Here is a 19,568-nt window from a genome sequence, read left to right on the forward strand (position 1 = left end):
TGTTTCTCTCTCATCGTTGTTTCTATCTCTCTATCCATCTCTCTCTAAAAAATCAACAAAAAACATATTAAAATAATAATAACATTAACTTAATCTTGTTTTTTTCTGTTGTTCAAGGTTTAAGTCATCGTTTCTGCCATTCAGTATTCTTAGAGGAAGGACATTTATTATTGTCTATGGGCCATTGCTTTCAGTATACTGTCTCTTTATCTGATTTCTCTACATCCTGAAATTATTTCCCCTGGGTTTCTCTGCTGCTGTGCCCTACTCTGTCCCAATATCTCATATCACATTTGAGGTTTTTTTTTTTTTTTTCTTCTTTCTTTTGTTTTTGTCCCTGGTTTTGAGTGAACTAGCGACTTAAGTGAGAAATTGAATTAGGATGAAGACCCTCAGCCTGTGGTCTTATTTTGTGGATCAGAAAATATTTTTCTGTGCATCCATTTGTGCCTGAAAGTTGTTCTATAGCCATAAAGTTGGGTCATAATTTACTCTCTGACTCTCTCATCTTCCCCCTTCAGTTCTGCAAGAAGGCAGGACAGAAAATAACACTGATATAATTGCATAGTTTCTTTGTTGTCCTTGAAGCTCATGCTGATTCACTGTTTGGAAGTGGGTTAATGTACAGTGATTTCCATATTCTCGTGTTTTGACAAGTTTTCCAGTATCCTGCCTAATGACAGAAGGAGACGAATGAGAATTTTAGAAAGGCATGCAGTTACTTTATGTCATGGCGCACTCTCTGTTGAGTAAAAAAAAAAATGTCAATCCACAATTTCTTTTTTCCCATCAGATTTTAATTTCACTAGATATTGGAGTTATTCTTTAGAGTTCATAAAAGGATGCTGTATTTGTTTTCTAACTTTAATTTTGATGAGGTTTACATATCTTTATTTTTTGTTCCTTTTGCTTATTTAATTGAATATCATGGAAAGACTTTATACCAGAATCTGCACTAGAATCTACCTTTGAAATTACCGTCATTAAAAAAAATAGGGACAAATGATAAAGTCATATATGTATGCAAGGCAAACCTTAGAATAAGAGACTTGTAAGCTAGCATATGAAAATTAATACATGAGAGAGAACTGCATGAATGCCTTGCTCTAACACAGTGCTAGATTTCAACATTTGACTAACTTCTTATGGGAAGCACATGGATACTCACTGCTATATACAAGCTTTTTTTACTAGAAAATTATTCGAGTTTATATACAAGAAAGCATCTAACTTTTAACAACTATGGGATATACTTTGTAATAGGAATACATTTTGAATAATGTTAAAAATGAAATATTCACAGGGATGAATATACTTTTTCAGATGTGCCTTATATATTAAAAGTATCCTCTATTAAACTAAGCAAATTTTATTCTATGTAGAAATATACTTGACAGCTATAGAGAGCTGGGTTTATATGGTAGTGCTTTTAAAAAGTTTTTAAAACCTTCAATATTGTGTATAATTAGCACTTGGCTGCAATTATTTCACACCTATTATTTGATAATACACATTTTCTTCTAATAAATTCTGATGGTTCTTTTATCATATACAAAGTCCATTGAAGTGCACGATCTATTTCCCCATGAAAGACATATTGAATGAATTAAAAGGGCACACTTAAATGTTTTTTTATTTTCCCCTTTTCATATAGCACCTCTATTTGCTTCAGAAGTTTGTCTTGCTGTTCTGCAGCAAGCTCTCATGTGTGTGTCCAATTGAAATAAAACCAAGGCCTCCACATTGAACTTTACAGCTATTACCTTCTTTAGAACAATATTATCTTCCAAAGAGCTCTGCTTACAGGAATCAAGTTTCTTTACTCTGGACCACTATCTAATGCACTAGAGAAGATGTTTAGTGTAAGACTATCATCTTTATCATGAGCAACAACAAATAAATATCTTTGTGTTGCTTTTTTTGTTGTTAATCTTCATCAGAGGATATTTTTCCATTGATTTTTAGAGAGAATGGGAGGGGGAGAGACAGAGGGATAGAAACATTGATGTGAGAGAGACACATCAATTGGTTGCCTCCCAGATGTGCCCTTACTAACTGGGGCCCAGGATAGATCCTGCAACAAAGGTGCAAAACCCTTAACCAGAATCTAACCTGGGACCCTTCAGTCCCAAGGCCAACATTCTATCCATTGAGCCAAACTGGCTAGGGTTGTGGTGCTTCTTTATACATTGCCACTCTCCCTATCACCAGAATGCAACCCAGCTCCAGGTAACAGAGAGGAAAAACATCATGTCTGATGAATGAGTGATTTTATCTTGATATTTAAGTGAAATATAAACACAACTTGTGTTTTTCTTCTCTCTTATTTTGGTTGTTTTGTGTCATGGGCACCCCAATTGCACTTTAGACATATGTAATACATATGTAAAGTGTTCAATACAAACAATATTTACATGAACGCAGGAGATAGCAAACAATCATATATCTGCGGTAGATATATGTCTAATTCAGTGGTATTTTATAGCCAAATGTGTTGACAAGTGAGAAGAAAATTAATCTAAGAAAAATTTCTCTACTTAACGATATTTATTTGGCATTCTTCGTTGCTCAAGAAATCTTGGTTACCAGGAAGAGAATATAAATCCTATGTTTTTATGCTCTGCTTTATTCATTGCTGCCCTATACTTCTTCACACACTCATCTTCCAGCCTACACCTGCATCTCCCTTCTCCTATTCCAGCACACTTCTACCCTAGGAACAGCCACAAAATGTTGAGGCAAAACAAGATATATGACTCTTGGCAATGACCTCCTCTTTGTTGAGAGCTGGTCTGGTTTCTAAAGGACCCTGAGTAGCTTCCTATTCATGAGCATGCTTGCACAAGCCTGGAACAATCAAAGATTTTAGAGAAGCAAACAGGAAAACTCTAAATCAATGAGAAACCAAGGCCCAGTATTCATTAAAAACCTCTTCTGACACCGAGTCACTGGCTTGTAATTGGGCACTTGTGAGTAGAGGAGAACTTTAAAAAAAAAAACAGTGATCAAAACAAATAGATAATCAAAATCACATATTCTCATTAATAGTGACTTGATGACTAAATTCTTTTTCTGTGGATATTTAATCAACAGTTGAATCCCCAAGGGAAACTAAAATAGTTGAAAGCACACAAATCAAGATGTCCTTGTGAAAAGGAAATGATAAGGATCTGTAAGAAATGGGAAAATGAACTTGTAGAAGATGTGGATGCAAAGAATGGTGGCAATATGAATAAAAGTAGAAAATTTAGAAGAGATCAATACAAGTTAGACCCCCTTTTTAGAAAACAGCATACAGAAAGCACTAAATTCATCCTTTTTTCCTCTGTGTGATTAATATTGCTTTATTGTTGAAGTTGCTGCTTCCAGAACCAGAAAATTAGTATCATATACAAACCTACATAATTAGAGATGACCTAATGTCAACAGGATTTTCCTATTATATTAGGTCATAATTCTAATTTTCTACTATTGAATATTTACCAAATATAGAACTTAACTCAGGAAAAGCTGGAATGGGAACCTCCTATCTAATAAAAGACAAAAAGGGTAATTAACTGTACCTCCACTATGCTTCCCATTGGCTAATCAGGGCGATATGCAAATTAACTGCCAACAAAGATGGCAGTTAATTTGCATATGTAGGCATAATGATGGGAGGCGAAAGGGGAAGGACAGTGATCAGAAACCCAGGTGGCAGTCAAGAGCCCCGATCGAAGAACCGAGCCACCTTTGCCTGCCCCCCAGCTGGTGATCAGAGAAGCCAGAGGGGGGCAGGAAAGAGGCTGGCACCAGCACCCACCTCTTCCCTGGTCCTCCCTGCCCGGGGATCAGCGGCGACCTGAGAACCCCCCGCGTGCACCTGCTTCTGGGTCCCGGTGATCCCAGAGCAGGAAAAGGCGGCCTTCAGCCAGCCCCTGTGTGCGCCTGCCACTGGGTTGCCACGGTGATCCCAGACAGGAAAGGGCAGCCCCACCCTGGCCACAGCTCAAGGGAGAGTACAACATGCAGTGGAGGCCAGGAGCCTGAGAGATCAACAGAGAGGGACACCTACTCCAAGCCTCCATGGTGCGGCTGGGGGCAGGCCCCTAGCAGACACACACACACACACACTCACACACATACACACAGCACCTACTCTGAGCCTCCAATGTGTCTGGGGGCAGACCCCCGGCGGGGACACACACACACACACACACACACACACACGTCGCCTGCTCCGAGCCTCTGCTGCCAGACTGTGGCCATCAGTAGGACATCCACTGAGGGCTCTTGGACTGAGGAGCAGGCTGGGCTGAGGGAAACCGCACCCCCCCCCACACCCAGTGCACAAATTTGGTGCACCGGGCCTCTAGTTTTCATAAGAAAATACTACAATTTTAATCTCCAAACTTCATATAATGTTTGGTGCTCTCCTTCTTAAAGGCACTGAAATGTTTGAGTTTAAAGAGTCAGGAAATAAGAAGCTGATCATCTCCTTAGGTTCTGTACTAACCTAAGATCAATTACTGGAAGAGCCTCCTGATCCCCAGTTTTATGTGAACACATCCAGCCATGAAGAAAAGCCATAGCTAGATGCCTTCAGGAAAAGTGCTGGGGCTCAGCCAGTAGAAAAACATGGTGCCTGCATAAATCAGAGTTAGAGTTTTAGGTGTTATCCAAAGTGTCTTCTCATAAATAAATAACTGTTATTTTGCTAGTCCCACAAGTTTTAATGTAATAATTTGTGGTACTTAGTGTCAAAAAGTAGCTGCTGTTAAGAAATAGGTTCATGTTAAGTACCAAATGTCATCTAATCATCCATTCAGTCTCAAAACAAAAGGTACTAAACCTTTTTCCTGGACAGAGAGTAAAATGAGAATCACTCTGAGTCATACCTTACAGGCTTTATATTTAGTTAATTAATTATCATGGAACTGGACTTCACCCATTCAACTGGAGCAGGTTATCTTGAATTAGAAAGAAAGGATTAGGGAAAATCTAGAAGAAAATGATGTGCTAAATATTTAGAAACCCAAGTTTTAAAAAATTAAGTACTTCAATAGTCAAATGTAGTTCCAAGATAGGAGATTTGTTAAGTTTTATAAGTCGTAAGGCAGAAATCCATATTTAATATCCACATGTAATTATGCTCTTGTAATTTTCATTTTGAAAATTACAAATTGCTAAACCAATGACAATGCAGAATCCTATCTAATAAAAGAGTAATGTGCAAATTAACCATCACTCTGTCACAAAGATGGCAGCAACCACGGAGCTAGAGCAAGCAGGAGGCTTGGTTGCCACTGGCGATGGAGGAAGCCGAGCTTCCCACCAGCCCTGGCTGGCCCTCAGCTCCGCTCAAAGCTACAAAGTTTCAATTATAGAAGATAAATAAATCCCAGATACCTGCTTCTAGCCGCCATGGCCTCTGCTCAAGGAGGGGCTAGGAGCCTCAGTTGCCAGGGGCAACCCAGGCTTCCAGGACCTTGGCTCTGCTCAAGGCTACAAAGTTTCAATTATAGAAGTTAAATAAACCCCAGATACCTGCTTCCAGCCTGCGGGCATGGCCAGCCTGAAAACGGCCCTCAGCCCCTTACCCAGGCTGGCCAAGCACCCCAGTGGGACCCCCCCCCCCACCCTGAAGGGGCTGTGACAAACCTGAAAACCGCCCTCAGACCCTCAGACCCTCACCCAGGCTGGCCAGACACCCCAGCAGGATCCCCACCCCAATCCAGGACACCCTTTAGGGCAAACCAGCCGCACCCCACCCATGCACCAGGCCTCTATCCTATCTAATAATAGACAAACATGGTAATTAACCATACCTCCGCTATGCTTCCCATTGGTTAATCAGCAGGATATGCAAATTAACTGCCAACAAAGATGGTGGCCGGCAGCCACGCAGCTGAGGCAAACATGAGGCTTGTTTGCTCCAGTGATGGAGGAAGCCAACATTCCCTGCCTGCCTCACCATGCTAAACAAACCCAGATACCTGCTTTTAGCCAGCCGCAGCCTCAGAGCTGGAGCCGGCTCTCTGCTCCAGTGACAGCTATAGAGGTAAATAAAACCCAGAATGAAAAAAAAAAAAAAAAAAAAAAACAGAATAAAAGGAGAGGCTGGGAGCTTCAGTCACCCGCCAGCCTGAAAATGGCCCTCAGCCCCTCACCCAGACTGGCCAGGCACCCCAGTGGGGACCCACACCCTGAAGGGGGTGTGACCAGCTGCAAACAGCCATCAGCCCATCATCCAGGCTGGTCAGGCACCCAAGTGGGACCCCCACCCTGATCCAGGACACCCTTCAGAGCAAAACAGCTGGCCCCCACCCGTGCACCAGGCCTCTGTCCTATATAGTAAAAGGGTAATATGCAAACCAACCCTAACAGCAGGACGACTGGGAATGACTGGTCACTATGACACACACTGACCACCAGGGGGCAGACACTCAATGCAGGAGCTGCCCTCTGGTGGTCAGTGAGCTCCCACATGAAGGAGTTCTGCTCAGCCACAAGCCAGGCTGATGACTGCCAGTACAGCGGTGGTGGTGGGAGACTCTCCTGCCTCCCCAGCAGTGCTAAGGATATCCGAATGCAGCTTAGGCCTGCTCCCCGCTGGCAAGTGAACATCCCACGAGGGCTCCCGGGCTGCCAGAGGGGTGTCTGACTGCCAGCTTAGGCTCGATCCCCCAGGGAGTGGGCCTAAGCCAGCAGGTGGACATCCTCCGAGGGATCCCAGACTGCAAGAGGGCACAGGCCATCTTAGGGAACTTCCCCCCAACCCGAGTGCACAAATTTTTGTGCACCGGGCCTCTAGTATATTACATATTATCAGCTGCTAATTTAATTTATTTTGAATGTATTGACTTAATCTAATATGATTTTCTCTGTTATTGTAGTTCTGGATATCTTAAATTTACTTTTGACATTATTAGTCAATAAGTCTGCACATGAGTTTGTCTTTGTCCATTCTACTCATAATTTAACCTCACAAATAGAGTGTTTGGCCTAATAGGTAAAACAATGAGGTGCTTTCTTTTCTATTTTCCATTATTGAAAACATTTGAAATATGTCATAAGCAGCCTTAGTCATGCCCCGTCAAAGCTGCTTAATCACTACCTAATGCCTATTTGACAGCGGAATATGATGGATGAATTATTTTTGTTCTTTTGTATAGATTTCTTTGAGACACTAACTGCATACATTAGGAAGTAATGTTTGTTCTTAAGTTAAATGACATTTATTAAGAAGGACATGTGACACAAAACCCAGCTTTTTGTTTGTTTATTTGTTGCCATCTGGGGCATATGGATTCTATGTCACATAGAAAGTAAATAAGCAATTATCTTCAAACAAGACGAATGAGTCCAATGGAAGCAAATAAATGGTGTAATTATTAAAAATCCCTTCACACTGGCCTTCTTGTTATTCAAAGATGTTACTCTGAGTCTACAAAATTGACAACCATTGGCCTAAAAATATATTTAATTAGGATGAAAAAGAATATGAGATCTCTTCTACTTCCTTCAAGCTACCAGAGCAGTGATTTATTTTTACTTTACCATAGGAGTTTTTCTTACATGCTCTATCCTAAAGCAAATACTGAAAATGAGGTAAAATGGGCTAACTCATTACACTTACAAAGTTGTCTCTCTCTATAGAAATATGTTTTTACTTTATCCTGAGAGGTTAAAATGAGAGGAGACTATCTGGTGTAGGTCACAGAACCAGCGGAAACATCAGATCACCTGCATTCTGCTAAACATTATATAAGCCTTTTTTAAAAAATGAGAATATGAAGTGGTCAATGAGGAAAATAAGGAGACATCTTTAATGCTTCCAACAATAGAGATATTTTTTTTAAAAATGAGAATAGGTCCTTCCAATTTTGCCTTTCAAATAATAACATCTAAGGAAGGAGGGCCATGCAAGTACAATTTTTGGAAAGCAACTATTAAAAGTTAAATATCAAAGAATTTTTTATTCTCAATATAATCATAAATATTCATGATAATATATTCATTTTAACTGTCTGGCACCAGAGTAAGGATTTCTGAATTAGCATGCCTGATAGAGTACAGTACATTACTGGAAGTTGAAATGAATGCTGGACTTTTTTAACCTTTATAAAATCTGTTGCTGAGCCCTCGCCTATTCCTTGTGCATCTTGTCACATCAGCCAAAGCCATCAACTCAATGAAAAGACTGAGGACATAAAGTCAGCTGATACAAAAAAATCACCGCAATGGTTGTCAGGAAGAATATTGATAATTTTTCTAAACTCTATTACTAGGATACCAAGTAGAGAAAAGCAACCATAATGCATAATTGCCTTCACATAAAATGACTTAAAACATAAATTTTTTCTTCAACTGGTATGCAGCATTTTGAAAATCTGACCAGTAGGTCAATTATAAAATTTTTCTGAAAATTGTAACTGTAAAGAAGGAGTGAAATAAAAGAGAAAAAATAGAAAAATTTGCTTTATTTTTTAAAAATTATAATTCAATTAAGTTCAATTTAACCAATAGTCATTTAGTACAAATTTGGATAATAGCTTTAATTAATGGGAACAAATAACAACAAATTGATATTGAGTTCTTTGTTAAAAGTAATTAGCTTTAGTAAATAAAAGGCTAGCCATAAACTTTAAAACTTTATGTCCTTGGAGTTTGCCAAATTAATTCCTAATCTATTTTTAAAGTTAATGGAAATGATTTGGCACTTTATCTTTTAACAAGTTATCCTTTGATAACCAGAAAAACAAACTGTAATACGAGCATGGAGGAAGATTGGCAAAAATAATCTTTTATATGTGAACTTTGGTAAACATATGTTCACTTTTCTGTTGGGTACATATTTTTACAATTGAAATTTCTGAATTATAAAGTATGGGAATGTCTAGCTTCAGCTGTTACTCTTTGGACAAAATTATTGTGACACATAATTACAATGTTCTTGTGAGACATTTTAATAAGCAGGATGACTAACATTTATTATGTAACTAGGGGCCCGGTGCACGAAATTCGTGCACTGGGTGTGTGTGTGTGGGGGGGGGAGTGTCCCTCAGCCCAGCCTGCCCCCTCTCACATACTGGGAGCCCTCAGGCGTTGACCCCCATCACCCTCCAATCGCAGGATCGGCCCCTTGCCCAGGCCTGACGCCTCTAACAGAGGCGTCAGGCCTGGGCAGGGGACCCTCATTTCCCCCATCACTGGTTCTGCCCCCAGCCCAGGCCTGATGCCTCTGGCCCAGGCGTCAGGCCTGGGCAGGGGACCCCCAGACCCCTCCTATTGCTGGCTCTGCCCCTTGCCCAGGCCTGATGCCTCCGCCAGAGGCGTAGACCCCCATCACCCTCCGATCGCAGGATCGGCCCCTTGCCCAGGCCTGACGCCTCCGCCAGAGGTGTCAGGCTTGGACAGGGGACCCCCATCTCCCCCCGATCACTGGCTCTGGCCCCCGCCCAGGCCTGAGGCCTCTGGCCCAGGAATCATGCCTGGGCAGGGGACCCCCATTTCCCTCTGATTGCTTGTTCCACCCCCCGCCCAAGCCTGACGCCTCTGACCCAGGCTTCAGGCCTGGGCCAGGGGACCATCATATCCCTCCAATCCCCGGCTCCGCCCCCCACCCAGGCTTGATGCCTCGGCCAGAGGAGTTGATCCTCATCACCCTCCGATCAACAATCACCGGATCAGCCCCTTGACCAGGCCTGAGGCCTCCGGCAGAGGTGTCAGGCCTGGGCAGGGGACCCCCAGCTCCCCGCGGTTGCAGGCTCTGCCCCTGCCCAGGCCTAATGCCTCTGGCCTAGGCGTCTGGCCCGGGCAGCGGGGACCCGCAGCTGCAGCAGCCCCGCGATCGTGGGCTTCGCTTTAGGCCCAGGCAAGGGACCCCTAGCTCCTGGGACTGCCAGCTTCGACTGTGCCCAGCTCCCATCGCTGGCTCCACCCCTACTTCCTGCTATCACTGGCCAGGGTGGCAAAGGTGCCTGATTCTCTGATCATGGCTGGGGCGCAGGGCAAAGGCGGCCCTGGGGCCGCCTTTGCCCTGCCCCCCAGCTCTTAGCTCCCCCCTGGGTTTCCAATCACTGTCAGTGGCAGGGGGCTTCTTCCTGCTTTCCCTTTTGCCTCCCTGCATTGTGCCTATATATGCAAATTAACCGCCATCTTGTTGGCAGTTAACTGCCAATCTTAGTTGGCAGTTAACTGCCAATCTTAGTTGGCGGTTAATTTGCATATAGCCTTGATCAGCCAATGAAAAGGGTAGCGTCGTACGTCAATTACCATTTTTCTCTTTTATTAGTGTAGATTATTGTATTAATTTGAATGTGTATGTTTTCCTGGACCAGTTATCTGCACACTTCCTGTGTGGGTGGTGAGGATAGCAGGGGTGGCGTGTTGGTGTGTGTGTGTGGGGGGGGGGGGGTGGCGTGTAAGGAGAGTGTATACCATTGTTTCTAATCAGGTGTGTTCAAAACTCAGAGATTCTATTCTCTATTGCTACGATATTTTTCTTATTTCAAGTAGTTTTGTTCATGTAATTCTTTGTGTAGTCAGATGGCCTTTACTTCAATGAACAAAACAGGTTTATGTCAATTGTCGCAAGCATAGGATTTGGATTTTGCATTCCGTATTGTGCACCTAAGATGACTTTAGGTGATATACTTTTCTTTGTTGTTGGTGGTGCATTCTGAACCCTACTGCCATTGGGTTTTCTTACTGTTGAGATTTTCCTATATGTTTTTCTGTACTGACCCCATGCTTCTTTTAAACACCTTACCTATATTTTGGAGTCTTGGTTTTATACTTGTCCTCCATTTTTTGCTGAAATATAAGTATGTGGCATTTCTTTCCCATTAATCTCCCTAATGCTATTTAATCATTTCAAAGAGGAAGAGAGACCAATCCTGATTTATGCAGTAACTTCAGAAGCCGTTTTATCATTATTTTGTTTTTCCCATTAATTATATTTTATTGGAATCCATTTGCTTATTTTTCTTCATGTCACCTGCTTCATTTCCATCTGTTAACTATCCATATATGTCAGGCTACTGAACCTCAAAAACATGTTAAGTTAAGGAAACCAGTCATAAAAGTCACATATTTAATTAATCTATTTACATGAAATGTCCAGAATAGGCAGATCTACATAGAAAGTAGGTTAATGGTTACCTAGGACTTGAGTGCAGGATAGATAATGGAGAGTTACTATTAATGGGTGTATGGTTTCTTTTGGGGTAATAGGAATCATTCTAAATTTAGATTATGGTCATGAATTCACAACTCTTTTACATACTAAAAACCATTGGTTGTACACTTTACATGGGTAAATTTTATTGTGCATGAATTATATATCAATAAGTTGTTTAAAATCACTTACTAGTATATGCTTTAGCCATACTACAAGAAACTGAGAAGCATTGTCTTTATTCTAGCCATATTGCAAGTGTCGTTGTCCTTAAGTAACAGATGATAAAAAACAAAACGACACAGAAATGTACCTTTGTGAGTCCCTGAAGACCAAATGGCTGGCCGAATAGAGGAAGAGATCGGAAGACAGGTTTCCCTGGCTCTGAAGCTGTATGAAAATGTTCAGGATAAAAATGTTCTTTGAGCTAATGTGCTTGGGAAAAAAAATTCTACAGGACAACCATACCCTAGGTACATGTGAAGTATTATTTTCAATCAGCCTAATTTAGAAAACAAAACTTTTCCTTAAGTCTTATTAAAGATCCTTTCTGTACCTAGCATGCTAGGTCCTATGGGATACAAAATTCTTCATCTCAAGATTCACATTTCCTTCAGTCGGTAGAGCAATGTGGTTATATGAAGGTTTTACACACACACACACACACACACACACACACACACACACACAGCATAGAAGGACCATACAACACATAAAGCCATAAATGAGTACATAACAAAACAGGAAAGATATTCTCCCTCTCCCTACCATATTTTTATAATATAGAGTACACAGTTTATCTTTTACAAGATAAATTATTAACATTTTCTTGCTCTATTTAAAAATACCCAAGAGACCAAATAGTCTTTATCAGAGGAGCTTAAAAAAATAAAATGTTTTCTAAGTGGAAATCCATCATTTCTAGAAAGGGAGTGAGGTTTTTTAAAAAAATTTTTTTATTCTACGAGACAGGCACCATCTGAATCTTTCTGTGTTATAAATTTCTCAAAGCTGTCATACAGAAGTAGCCTCTTGTAAGGAAGTATTTTCTTAAGTGGTGCTTAGATGCTAATTAACTTCACCCAAATTCTGAAATATCTTTCAAACACATTTTCATAAGTGTTTCTGGCATAAGTGAATAGGTTCCCATTTTACCAGCACACATTGATACTCTTAACTTAATCTTAGAATCTATTACTGAGTTTTTTTAATAACACTGAACTTGTTAAGTGAACTTCATATTAATGAACTCATTAAATGTACAAAGTAAGGGGTGATTTAAGAAAAAATGGATCATTTCAGATTCATAAGCCAAAGTCTGACTCATTTTAAGCAACCAATTACCTTCCCTCAAGCTGATGAGGGGTAGAGGTTTTATGCAGAGAGTTTTTTGTTTTGTAGAAATGTAAAAGAGAGATGTTGCAGATATGGATATGTCAACCAAATCCTAGTGGGTTGTTTAGTAAAGATTCCATTTTTCTTCATAGAGTTTGAGGGGTTTACTTTTTTTTTTTTTAGATGATTTTAGAAAGATCCAGTTTTGCGGATCAGGATAAGATTTTCCCAGGGAGAGCTCAGGAAAAATGATAGTTTGATGGATGGGGTTGTGGGGAGAGAGGGGCTGTAGGTTTCCAGTGTTTGGCAGGCACAGCCTCACTTGTACAACTTCAGGGGACCACTCCTCCTTTTTTCAACCAGAGTTGGGGATTTCTTTCTCACTGATAGGAAAACATTTAGCGCAACCAGAGATGAGATTATTTACCTCCTTAACCCACCCTCAGGGTGACATTCCCAGTCTCTCTCAGGGACTTGGAGAGGGTAGAGAAGCAGCATTCAGTGAAGCAGCCAACAAGGAAAAAGCTGTTCCTTCCGAGTCCGGATGACCTTGAAGAGCGGGCCACAGGTGTGATAGCACAGGAGCAGTGCTGGAAACCTCGATGGTAGTGAACACAATGTGCCAAAAAAACAGATGAGAAGGGGTCGAGGTCCAAGCAGCCATGTGTTTACAGAGGTCATCAGGTGGCAGAGGCGTAAGAATATTTTTGTAATCTCTATGAAGTGCAGAGATTACAAATTCAAATGGCACAGGGGCCGGAGAAGTAATACAAATGACGGATGCAGTCCACACTTAAGAAAACTCAGAAATATAATCAACATGCCCTTAAGTTATGACATAGTTCAAAGATACAGATGACAATACTGTAATCAATATATTTTTATTGGTGCTATATTTGATTCCGTTATTTCTTCTCGTAAATAAAACATTACAGAGGAAGTTACAATTTCCTCTATTCCCTTATTCATTTTATTCCTCTTCTTCCCTAACAGAGGAGCGATATGTGTAGTTGATATAATTTTTAGCATGTTTTTTATGGTGATTTTTTTGAGTAATAAACAATAATAAATGTTATGTATCATCTTACAACCTATTTTTATTGCTTGCATTTGTTTTTTAGCTATATTATGTATATATATATATATATATATATATATATATATATATATATGTATATATATATATATATATTCAATGATATGTATACTATTTTATCATAAAAACAAACCACCCTTTATGAATAACCTTTGCTCTTTATGCATAGGTCATGTCTAAATATTTTCTTCACAAAAATGTTGCAATAAACAATTCATATATGGTTCCCTAAGGAACTGTACCAAAATTTACTTAACAAAATGTATGAAATGATTGAATATATGCATCTTCAGTCTTACCAGTTGTCTCCAAATTATTATCTAAAATTGTTCATATCCTCACCCAAGCTGGCCAGGCACCCCAGTGGGGACACCCATCCTGAAGGGGGTGTGGCCAGCCTGAAAATGGCCCTCAGCCCCTCACCCAGGCTGGCTAGGTACCCCAGCGGGACCCCCACTCTGATCTGGGACACCCTTTAGGGCAAACCAGCCGCCCCCCACCCCCATGCACCAGGCCTCTATCCTATACAGTAAAAGGGTAATATGCAAATTGACCCTAACAGCAGAATGACTGGGAATGACTGGTCACTATGACACACACTGACCACCAGGGGGCAGACGCTCAATGGAGGAGCTGCCCTCTGGTGGCCAATGTACTCCCAAGGGGGCGCTCTGCTCAGCCACAGGCCAGGCTGATGGCTGCCAGTACAGCGGTGGTGGTGGGAGCCTCTCCCGCCTTCTCAGCAGTGCTAAGGATGTCTGACTGCAGCTTAGGCCTGCCTGCTCCCTGCTGGCAAGTGGACATCCCCCGAGGGCTCCCGGGCTGCCAGAGGGATGTCTGACTGCCAGCTTAGGCCAGATCTCCCAGGGCGCAGACCTAAGCCAGCAGGTGGATATCCCCCAAGAGGCCCCAGACTGCGAGAGGGAACAGGCCGGGCTGAGGGACCGCCCTCCCCCCCCTGCCCCATGTAAACAAATGTTTGTGCACCGGGACTCTAGTATATATATATATATATATATATATAGATAGATAGATAGATATAGATATATAGATATATAGATATATAGATATATAGGTATATAAATTTAAAACATATCAAATACCCAGGTTAAGAAACAATGTTATCAGGAACTTAGGAGCTCCATTAGGCTCCATGCTGATCACATTTCCATACTTTCCCAGAAGTAATTACTATTCTGATTTTGTGATAATGATTTCTTAGTGTTATATTCTTTTATTTTGTTTTGTGATTATTATACACAAAAGTGATGTTTTTCTCTTGTAACACAGTTCTGGGAGTTTTAATACATTAATATGTTTGGGTTAGCATTCTGAATAACTATCATTATTCTGACCCCCATTCTTTCTCTTCTATAATTTTTAGCACAGTGTCCCGAGAAGTAACTATGCAGACATCGCCTGAATATTGGCAGTGGGCAGAAGCAAAGGATCATTAGCATAATCACTGTTGTATTTCTAGTTTCAGAGAAAGTTCTCAAAATATTGTCTTTCTATTTTCATATATACTTTGGGGCTACATTAGGGAGTGCATGTGACGTGAAATTTTAAATGGTCCTTGCTTTGATTTTCTATCATAAAAACCAATACAAATATATCTATTTCAATCTAAAGATCACTGCTTATATTGAGAAATGATATTTGGTTTCAGAGATGATATTAAATATATATGACTACATATTTGATTTTTGAGTCCTGCACTAATTTGAGTATTGAGAATTCCTGGCATTTCCAGGAAAAGGAGACACTCAGTATGGAAAGCATGTAAGCTGCATAGTGTAGATTGTTGGAAGCTAAGGCTGGATCATAATTTTGATATTAAGAAATCTTTGCAATCTGCTCTAGAGCTATGGATATAAAAGGAGATTAAATGGCATATACTGCTGTACATTTGTAAAGTGCGATCATTATTATTTCATCACGCCTCCTGACTTCACCAGAGTGTAATTTGACCTCTCAGCAATGCTCAATTTATGTGCCAGTTCAGATTCAACATAGGTCTTCCAGGTGCTTGAAACAGGACTAGAAAATACCTAAAGTTCTTTATAGACTCATTTGTCTATAAAGGTTGTTATTACTTTTTATAATCCTACTAGAGGCCCAGTGCTCGAAATTCATGCACGGGTATGGTCCCTAGGCCTGACCTGTGATCAGGGCCATCTTCCCTGGCTGCCCGCAGCCAGCCCCACCCCCACTGCGGGTCGCCCTCTGTGTGTGGGGCAACGGGGCGGGAGCCTTGGCCCGGCACCACCCGTGTCCCCTGACACCCAATCTTGGTTCCCTGTTCACCATCAGGTGATCAGAGCCTGCCAGCCAGGGAAAGGGACTGAGAGGTGGTTAGTGCACCTCATAGTGAATGGTCCAGTGTCCCTTTTGGTTGTCCCTCCATTAGGGTCAATTTGCATATTACCCTTTTATTATATAGGCCTGGTGCATGGGTGGGGCCAGCCAGCTGGCCTAACCTGATGGGGGCCCCGGATCAGGGTGGGGATTCCCACGGGGGGGCAGGGCCGGCCTGGGCGAGGGGCCACCAGGGGTTTGCAGGACAACCACACCCCAGATCAGGGTGAGCATTCCTGTTAGGGGGCAGGGCCGACCGTGGCAAGGAGCCACAGGAGGTTTGCAGGCCGGCCACATCCCTGATTGGGATGGGGGTCCCGCTGGTGAGGTGAGGGCAGGGCTGGCTGGGGTGAGGGGCTGCCAGGGGTTTGCAGGCCAGCCATACCCCTAATCACGGTGGGGTCCCCGCTGGGGTCAGGGCCAACCTGGGCAAATGGCCATGATCTTTCTGGTCTCTGCTATTGTTGTTCTGGTTGTTCTGCCATTTCAGTCTCTGGGCTTTTATTATATAGGATGACATGCAGTTTTGTGGCATATTCTTCTTAAATGTCTGTAAGCTTTCTATGAATTTATTGTTCATCCTGAAAAACTCAGCTTGTACCTGTTCAGTGGCAATTAATTTCATTATGTTCTCTTAATTCCCTCTTAGGATGATACAGACCATGCTCTTTTACCTTTTTCGTAAAAATATCACATTAGCGAGAAACACCTTTAATTATGTTTGAATAATGGAGTAAACTGGAAGGTTATTTCCTTTGCTCAATTCATCAAATAGCATTTATTTTACACTAACTCTGCCTAACCTTCCTCTGGTACACAAAATGAATGAGGGTATTACTGCCACCAAATATTTTACCTTCTGAGGGCGAAAGACATTATGAAAGCTTGCAGTGTTGAATAACATAAATTCTGACCTTTGATATTATGAAAAAACTTCTCAAAAATGCGCCCTGTCAACTTAGGAAAGTAAGGGCTTTTTTTGTAGTAAGGAACTTTTAAGTAATCATTTATTTAAAAATTAGTTATTGTTCTTTCTGACCATTTTGCTTGTTAAAGTTTGTGGGTATCAATGTTAAAATCTATGAATAATTAGTTCAATATACACAAAGAATAAGGACAGATGATTAACCTAACATATGGAAATAATTTTTATTATCTTCAATTAAAATTTTTTAAATCTGCCCTACCCGGTTTGGCTCAGTGGATAGAGCATCAGCCTGTGGACTCAACGGTCCTAGGTTCGATTCCGGTCAAGGGCATATACCTTGGTTGCAGGCACATCCCCAGTAAGGAGTGTGCAGGAGGCAGCTGATCGATGTTTCTCTCTCACCAATGTTTCTAACTCTCTATCCCCCTTTCTTCCTCTCTGTAAAAAAATCAATAAAATATATTTTAAAAAAAATGTTTTTTTTAAATCCTCCCCAGAGGATATGTATGTATTGATTTTTAAAGAGAGAGAGAGACAGAGAAACATCAATGTGAAAGAGAAATATCAGTTGGTTGCCTCCCATTAGGTATGAGCCCTGACCTGGAATTGAATCTGCAACCTTTTTGGTGTAGGGGACCAACTGAGCCACTTGGCCAGGGTCGCCAGCATCTTCAAATGTTCTCCATGGACTAGAGAGGAATCATAAACTCCCCTCCCACCACCTTTTTAGGCTTAAACCTTAATTTTCAGGAATAAAAATAGGACCACATCTTGTGGTGTACTTAAATTAGTTTAAATTACAGAAATAAACGCAAGCAAGCCAAGAAAACAGCCTCAACAACAAAATGTGATGAGATTAGAACTTCTTACTTTTCATGTATGTGTGTATATTATATGGACCATATTCCCACACGAGTAAAAGAGAAATCTTTCTATAGTTTTTGCGCAGTTTTTTCAAGACAGAATTTATCTGCAGAAAAACAACTCTGGGTCTTGGATAGCACTCTGGGTAACATTTTCAGGTCATCCCTTAAGGGAGGAAGAAAGGAAGCAATATCTGGTGCAAGAGCTTTGACAAGAGCTGCCAGGGTCCAACCCCAGCGGGTCCAGGGGTCCCCAAAGGTGTGGACGGAGTCGGCGAAGAAGGAACGATACAGAGATAGCGTTCAGTTGATCATCATAGCCGGGTTCGCTTGTCAGGGTCTCCAGCCAGGTTCTGTACAGGTACTCCAGTCAGGTTCAGTGTCCAGGTTCCAGTCAGGTTCTCCTGCCAATCTCTGTAGTCAGGTTCAGTCCAGGATCCCTTGCCATGTTCTCCCGCTAGGCTCTGTCTCTAGGCTCCGAGGCCAGTCCCTCTCCAGGATCCTCCGGTATGCTCTCTCCAGCGAAGTTCTTCTGTCTCTAGAGAACGTTCTGTGTAGGTTCTGTGCCTAGGCTCTGTCTCTCTTGGTCCTGTCTTCCAAGCCCTGTGTTCTCGATTCTGTGTTCTGAATTCCGTGTGTTTCTGTCTTGTTACAACTGTATTTATACCAGTTGATTCAATCCTATCAATCTCTATTACAAAGGTTAGGGCGTTTCTTATCTCCATTCCAGGGAGAAAAGATTATGTAGTTTAAGCATGATTGTTCGTAGTCAAAGGGATTAATTACCCGCCTGGCACTTAGTTGAGGGGTTTTATTCCCTCCCTAACTTCAGGGGAAAATCCCTACCTGGGGATTCAACCTTTCTCGGAGAGGTGACCTTGGTTAAAACACAGCGCCAAGAAGGTGAGCAAACATATTAAGAACCGTATGCCATATATGCCAGGTCCCTTGAAACAGCAAGCATGGACCGGCTCCCGGCAAAGAGCTGTCTGAGCGCCAGCAGAAATGGACCTTAGTTCCCAAGACGTATCATGTGCAGTGTGGCCTTCTTATGGCTCCTGTCAAGTTACAGCATAATCTGAAGAAAATCACCATCATTTAAGGTTGCAATGAACTTCTAAGGACTTGTTTGTAAGAGCATAGGTTAAAAGGCACAACAGTATGAGTCACTGAATATGATTGTGCTAAGGCAAGTTTTATAGCACATCATTTTTTCTAAACTCTGCTTGTGCGTTCAGTGGCTGTCGTATAATTATTTAATATTTTTGGAGAACAAGAAACCTCTGTTAGTATGTGTGTGTCTTTTTTTTTTCTTTTTAAATCTAATTTTCTCCATAATCTTAATAAAGTTTAATGCCTATTAAAATGTCAGCCACAACATGATAGAGATATCCTATAACAATATAAGAATTGAATAACAGCCCGAACCGGTTTGGCTCAGTGGATAGAGCGTCGGTCTGCGGACTGAGGGGTCCCAGGTTCGATTCCGGTCAGGGGCATGTGCCTTGGTTGCAGGCATATCCCCCGTGGGAGATGTGCAGGAGGCAGCTGATCGATGTTTCTCTCTCATCGATGTTTCTGACTCTCTATCTCTCTCCCTTCCTCTCTGTAAAAAATCAATAAAATATATTAAAAAAAAAGAATTGAATAACAATATAATCAATTTATTTCATGTTATTTTTTCCCATAAAATAAAACAAAGAACATAATTTGTGAATGTCTGAAGGAAATTAATGTGAAAAATATTTGGTGATAAATCAGAAGACAGGACACTAATTCACTTACCAGTGACCTGACAAATCAGGTGACTTTTATAGCACTTGCACT

This window comes from Myotis daubentonii, chromosome 6 (assembly GCF_963259705.1).
Source record: "Myotis daubentonii chromosome 6, mMyoDau2.1, whole genome shotgun sequence".
Lineage (NCBI taxonomy): Eukaryota > Metazoa > Chordata > Mammalia > Chiroptera > Vespertilionidae > Myotis > Myotis daubentonii.